The sequence below is a fragment of the Amblyomma maculatum genome, chromosome 10 (genome assembly GCF_055883805.1).
Source record: "Amblyomma maculatum isolate TAMU_Amacu chromosome 10, ASM5588380v1, whole genome shotgun sequence".
Classification (NCBI taxonomy): Eukaryota; Metazoa; Arthropoda; class Arachnida; order Ixodida; family Ixodidae; genus Amblyomma; species Amblyomma maculatum.
In genome coordinates, this window is record NC_139353.1 from 149025305 (window position 1) to 149032892 (window position 7588).

At 44.0% G+C, this 7588-nt stretch overlaps 1 long non-coding RNA gene across 1 annotated transcript; it reads left to right on the forward strand.

Moving 5' to 3' along the window:
* Window positions 1-2788: 2788 nt before the first annotated feature.
* LOC146177698 (uncharacterized) lies at window positions 2789-6229 on the forward strand. The gene is made up of 3 exons (XR_014701064.1): window positions 2789-2912; window positions 4552-4657; window positions 5728-6229. It is a non-coding gene; the product is annotated as an uncharacterized LOC146177698 (long non-coding RNA).
* Window positions 6230-7588: the final 1359 nt, after the last annotated feature.

Genomic DNA, 7588 nt, shown 5'->3' on the forward strand with positions numbered 1-7588 from the left:
CGATGGAGAAGAAACAGAGTGTGGAATTATACCGAAAGTGGAATATGCAGACCAGGAAGGAAGATTTCTTTGATAACTCAAGAGGCAGTGCCCTACTTTTTGAAGCGAGATCAGGGTGCCTTAGAACACGCAGCTACAAAAAGAAATTTAACAATGGAGATGACGCATGTGCTGTATGTGGAAACTCCAGTGAAACAATTGACCATATTATACTTGAATGTAATGGTATCCATCCGGAAGTTGGTGCAGGCACAATCACTGTTCCTGAAGCTCTGGGGTTTAGAGATAACAGTGGCCGGGTGAATAAACCGGTGGTGGAAACTAGCAAAAAACGACTGGAATATTGGTGGCTTAAAAGCAGAGAAGTTATATAATGTTAGTAATGTAAGAACAAAAATTTAATAAATAGAATGATGGTTTAGTTAACCATTCTAAATCAATAATTAAAATATAGGGAGAAAAATGAGCATGATAGCTACTGCTACCACCCCGTTTCAAAGGGGACGCTTCTATATTCCATCCATCCCAGACGGCCACTGACGTCCGACGGACAACCGAACTCGGCCACAACTCGGCGGCCGATTTCGGACGTCCGCCGTAATTCCGGCGTACGTACGAAAGCGGATGGTCGAATCCGTTCGCCCAGCGGACAGCCGCCGTACGTCCGCCACTGGATTTGCTTTTACACAGCTATGATACAGTTTGTAGTCGTCGTGCTCGTCTGAACTGCGTATAAATCAGTAATGCCGTCAAGTCTGCATTATATGATGCCAGAGCGAATCGATGCGATAGAAAGCGTTTCCATTAAACAGTTTTTTATTTTTTTTATTTTCCGCATGTTTCATCTTTGAATTCTTCCATCAAAAATTTTTGATTAAAAGTTAAATGACCATTAAACAATTTTCTATCATGATGCTTCGGTCAAATTTTAATCAGTGGTTGAATAGACGCAGCAAGCAGCAAGCTCAAAAAGAACCTATGAAAGAACGAAACCGAACCTATCCTCAAAAAAATTTGAAATGAGCCAATCCAATCCACCTGACAAGTTGAAGTTTAGTCATGGAAGATGGCTTCACGTTGCTGTGTTCTGCATTTTCTGCGCAGTTACAAGTACTTACGGCTGTAATGCACTGCTAGCATTGTTTTTGCTGTGGCTTGGTGCGGCTGGCACACTTTGTTCACCCGCCGATTCCAAAGTAAGTATTTTACCGAACTTTTGTTTCCTTAGTGGAACTTTTCGATGCACCGATGGTGCTCAGCTTTTGGGTAAGGAAACAGCTCTGTACAGCTGCCGAACGGTCGAGTGTTTTAGGCGAGACTGACAGAATGGTTCCGCGCCGACTAACTAAAGTGCAGCCTCAAGTCTGAGGGCCATCTTTCTCGGCATTACTGGACGCTGCGCCAGTAAGCCGCGCAACTTCTCTGTCTCTGATAAAGGAGTGCCTGCCCGAGCTTTAAAGGAGTTAATTTGTTAACCATGCGCAACGTGCTGAGTTGTAAAAATAAGGTCTCTTCGCTTTGGCTTGCACTGGCTGCACTAGTTTTGAAAAGTGCTGCAGCGGTGCCAGGTGGTCACGTGAGCGTGCAGTGCCAGTTCCGACACTGGCGTGCGGCGGCAGCTGTCAAAACGAGTACGCAAGTGTAGGACTCTGCAACCTAGCAGACGCGTGCGCGCATCATGCATCGCGTGCTGTAACATGATCACGTCCAGTTTCGAAGCCAGCTGCCGTAGGCCTACAGCGCTCGATCGGAAAGTGACGACGACTAACAGTGACACCAATTGACCAAATACGTGCGACTGCGCACGATCGTTATATCGGACGGTCTGCGAAGGTGCCATTCATGCGCCTGGGTACGAGAGAATTAACGTTGTAAGCAGTTGCCACGAGTACTAGTTTAAATAATTAAGACTGCCTAACAAGACGCTTGATTGGTTTCCACGAACTTCTGTCCAAAAGCACTAGCTGACGCACGTATGTTTGTACCTCATTGCGCTCTCAGACATTCTATGTGCTCCGTGGGCGACAAGTTTGATGTCGCATAGTCGCTGCGCAAGCTGTCTTGTGGCACACACACTTGGCACGACAGAAACTCGATCGATTGCAACTGATTTCTGTTCGCATCCACCCGTCTTCCGAGGTCACAACGCGATAAAAAAAAAATATACTACATAGGACAACGCGCGCGAAGGTGCCGTATCGCGGCTACGTACCACTGCATATGTGGCCACAACTACATATAATACCGCTCCTCCATCAACAAAATGCCAATCACCAGCATGCAGCCCAACTACCTTGTATGCGCAATCATTTGCGGATCCGTTAGCAGCGAACCGTCCGGGTTCTGAAGGAGACGGACTTTACAAAAGCTATGCAGAACGATGCGCAGCATCGTCTGCTCTTGGCCAAGCGGAGCGTGCGCCATGTTGCACTTTTTTCTGCACCTCTTCTGGAGACCAGACCTTCTTTATTGGAATGCTCCGTCGCTTCTGCGCATGCGGCAGTAGAAAGGAGCGAGGAGGAATAATTTGCCGGACGTGACGTAAAACTTGTTTTATGTTTTGGCTGCCGCTTCTCGTCGCCGTTAAGTTGTTTCCTTTCGTCATGTCGCCGTTTTTAGCGATAGGCTGGTCGCCAGTGTCGCCGGCTCCGTGATCGCTCGCGAGTCGCAAGCCGGACTTGGCTGTGGCGATGGTGGCGGACGGGTTTCTTGGCATCGTATTTTGAATATCGTAGCCGAATGACCTTGTGTGGCCGCGTTCCTTTCCACTTGTTATAATTCTCCTTAAGCTTCGGCCTCGCGTACTGCTGTTCGTCAAGCGGCATGCTGTGATATTCCCAGTCTCCGACCTGCGACGCTAGTTCAGCCCGCCCTTGTCAATGGAACATGCCTCAGTATGTTGCAAGTAACTGGTATGGTCAGCATTCCATGTACTTATTTGCATTTCCCGAAATTACACGAGTCACTGCCTTTGGATCATACTGAGGTGTGCAGCGCAAGTAGCGCAACACAAGGGATGAGAAAAACTCGTCTCCGATCGAGTGCGTAGTTGAATGGAATTTCGCTGTCATTTTTATCGTTGTTCTCGACTTCGACACCACTATTTAGTAGCAGTGGTAAATTTTAATCACCTGGAAATACCTGTATAAAAAGGCCGGTTGGAGCCTGTAATTTGTACGAAATTGCCTCTCTATCCTGGATTTCAAGAGGTCGGTTATTGTATCCGGAGCGCAATTGTTTTGCCATTTTCGTTGCCTTTATCGGATGTACAAACACGGAATTCGGTGTCCAATTGATGCAGGCATCTTGGCACAGCTAATATATTATGAAGCTCCGGTGCGGTAGCCAGCCCGGGACTAACCGGGAAATAGAACCGCTATCAGCGCTGTTGTTCACGACTTATATGAAGAACATGAAAACGAGTCTGCAAGAAACCAACCTTAGTTTTAATCTCTCGTATAAGCTAGCTGTAAGGGACGTACAAAAAGCGCTTCCGGGATTAATGTACACGAACGACATTGGTATATAACCGGGAAGGCCAGCTATTCATCACAGCTCTGAAGCGACTCGCTGCCAGCCTACTGGACTAGTCATGCAACCGTGTATATTCTCAAGTAAACTTCTATACTTAGGAGTGCCGGGAGGTAGAACGCCCGCGCAAAGAAAAAAATGCTCTCCACATCTCCCGACGCAGTCCTGCCTCTAGTTTTGCTCCTAAAGTTGAAGGCTCGAAGCGCAAGGTGTGAAATTCCTGCTATTTTTGCACAATATTTATCTTCCAGCTGCTCTAGCTCTAGACAGGTCTTGTGTCGAATTCCTGTTCTTTCTTTGTTTTTCAGAAAACATTCCACGGCATCCTATTCAATCGATGTTATTTCTACTTCCCCTGTTGCGCTTATCATTGTAGGCAAGCATGTAGATTAGTGTCAAAACAATAAATAAACAGTGCTGCATTCTTGATTCCATCTTTGTCCAGTCATTGCCCTTGCGACTAGTTGCAGCATGCACCAAAACAAAGTTTGCCAGCAATTATTTCCTCTGTCTTAGGGAAAACAGGCTAGCTGTACAAGCTGCAAAGATATGGACTGATATCCCTTCATATTGTTTCACACAATCATGCTAATGATGTGTTGCATTTTCAAAGATTTAAGCAGTCTGCTTGCATGCACAAGGCGGAACATTTATTGCGGACTGCATATTGGTTGTGTAGTGTCAAAATACACACATGCATCTCGATTTCAGGACATTCAATACCCTCGGGTGGTTGCAAAATACTCCAATTGTCATGATAGCCAACTGCAGCTATGGGATAAAAAAGGTATAGGGACATAAATCATTGCAAGAGTAACAAAACTGCGTAAATTTGCACTGTTAAAAATATTAAACACTACACAGTGAAAGTAGTTTTGCTAGAACCATTGCTGTGACTGACATGGCAAACAGTGCTTGTTGCCTTTAGATATGTGTTGAGCACAAGGCCTGCATGGAGATTTTAATCCTGTCAGCTAGGCAGAGTTATGTCCTGTTTTTGTTGTGTTATCATACATGCAGGCCAAGGTAATGCCATATGGTCCTTGTTTCCAACACTGCAATTCTGAAAAAGTGACTGCCAACACAGGTCCGATGTACACCGTCCCACTGCTGACCGTGTATATTCGTAAGTGATGTCCAAGTCTTGGGCAGACACTAATCGACGCAGCTCACAAAGCAACATTCTTGCCAAGGTGGTTGCCTACCATAAAACCCACATGCCATAGCTGCCATTCATGGCAGCCCAGAAGTAATGAAGTGCTGACAAAACACATTTGAGATGTTCAGTGAGTTTACACAAGTGGGAGTTGTTAATATGGTTAATTAGTCATCCAGTGAAATTTACACTGTATTTATTTTGTTAAACAAAGCTCATTTTGTGAAGTGAAACAGTAGCCACAGGCAAAAAGTAGGCAAATGGCTATACATATTGAAATACTTATTGTGAATTGTGTTTTATTGTCGGATTCCTTTGAAGGGACACTACGGAGGATGGAAAGCAGCTTTCCTGCATTGCTAAGATACAGTGTTCTAATCTTAACACGAGTCGCTTTGGGACTTTAAATAATATTCGTGATGACGTTGCCCACCTTGTCCCTTATCGCATAGATCTGGTTTTTGCCTATGCCCAATTTCTTCTTTACCGCTTTAAGGCTTCCCCCGTTCTTTACAGCATGTTCAATTTTCTCCATGTTATACTTCCTTATATCAGCCACCTTGCGCTTATTGATTAGCTTTGATATCTCAGCCAATTTGATCTGGTCTGTTCGATTGGAAGCTTTCATACTCTTGTGTTTCTTAATCAAATCTTTCGTCTCTTTAGACAGCGTACCGGCATCCTCATACCGGTATTTGTCATATTGATCGTATTTATATGCTGTGAGCAAGAACGTTCTGATACATTCTAGCAATGCTAGGAGGAGAAAGCTGTCTTATTGAAAGGTCAGGACACTGATTGTGGGAAGGTGCTGCTGAGAGGTTTGTGATGAGCAGAGCCTGTTTAATTCATCAGCAAGCCTCACTGCACCATAATTATGATATGACATGAACGGCCAACACTGTTAAGTTGCGCTGACATATTCATGTGTTTTATGCATGCACAATGTCCGTCATTTTTGGTTGCTGAGTGGGCTTACACATATTTTTGATGTGATACCCAAAATGTGAGCTCTTTTTTTTTTGCCTTCTCTCGTGCAGATGTCCGTGCTTAGGCTACACATGACCACCTCTCTTGCATATGCTCTGGTCGACGGCTGGCAGAGATGCTCGTTTAGGTAACTTTTGGGTCGTCGAACATCGGACCTTCACATTTGGATGAATCCACCGTCAACTGGTTAAAGGAGAATGATTCTCTCCTTGCTCCTCCAGGAGAGAAACCTAGCACATCTAATCTGACCCCTACACGCCCTTTTTTTTGTTGACCGAAGGTGTGGCCGTATATATGAAATAAATAATTGAAGCCACAAATAAATCTCTGCAATCTGCAAAATATGCATGCACATTTAATGCCATTACATTTAAAATAGCGAACACATTTCGTGACATTTTGTGAAATGCAATGCATGTCTGCTAATTATTGCGATTGCTGTATATGCTGTACCAGTGTACCTGGGCAGCTGTTTTCCCTCTTTGTGGTGAATTTGTCAGTCTTCTGTTGGAGCAAAGATTGTGTTACCTCAGAATATTTTCTTACAAGCATCAGTGCATATTTTGCTTCAGTGCACCCTTTTAAAGGGACACTGAGTACAACTCCATTGAGTCATTGGTCTCAGTAAATATTTGATTATTTCTCTCATAATGGCTGTGTTGTCTGGCAGCAGTCGTGGCATATAGTATTTATTGGTGAGAAAATTTAAATTAGAAGCCTTCCCATGAGTCGATTCATGATGACCTTGCTGAAAAGGACGTCACTGCCACATTAGAGTGGATCATGACACAATATATCTTGCAGTAATCTGAGCCAAAACTTCTGTGTGGAAGCATGCATTTTACTTGCAAAATTGGCCAGCAATGGCAGCATCTTTGTTCTGTTTTTTGGTCTTTCCATCCCTTTAAAACCTCTGCTTTCATTTTAAGTGGTCTGTTTAATGGTTTGTGGGGTTTGACGTCCCAAAGCGACTCGTGTGGTCTCTTTAAGATTAGAACACTCTATCTTAGCGATACAGGAAAACTGCTTTCCATCCTCCCTAGTGTCCCTTCAAAGGAATCCGACAATAAAACACAATTCACAATACGTATTTAAATATGTATTGCCATTTGCCTACTTTTTGCCTGTGGCTACTAGGAGCTTGTTTCACTTAACAAAAGGAGCTTTGTTTAACAATATAAATACAGTGTAAATTTCACTGGATGACTAAATAACCATATTAACAACTCCTTCTTGTGTAAACTCGCTGAACATCTCAAATGTGTTTCGTCAGCACTTGATTACTTCTGGGCTGCCATGAATGGCAGCTATGGCATGTGGATTTTATGGTAGGCAACCACCTTGGCAGGAATGTTGCTTTGTGAGCTGCGTCGATTAGTGTCTGCGCAAGACTTGGACATCACTTAGGAATATGCACGGTCAGCAGTGGGACGGTGTACATCGGACCTGTGTTGGCAGTCACTTTTTCAGAATTGCAGTGTTGGAACCAAGGAGCATATGGCATTACCTTGGCCTGCATGTATGATAACACAACAAAAACAGGACATAACTCTGCCTACCTGAAAGAATTAAAATCTCCTTGCAGGCCTTGTGCTCAACACATCACTAAAGGCAACAAGCACTGTTTGCCATGTCAGTCACAGCAATGGTTCTAGCAAAACTATTTTCGCTGTGTAGTGTTTAATATTTTTAACAGTGCAAATTTACGCAGTTTTGTTACTCTTGCAATGATTTATGTCCCTATACCATTTTTATCCCATAGCTGCAGTTGGCTATCATGACAATTGGAGTATTTTGCAACCACACGAGGGTATTGAATGTCCTGAAATCGAGATGCATGTGTGTATTTTGACACTACACAACCGCACAATATGCGCTACACAATATGCAGTCTGCAATAAATGTTCAGTC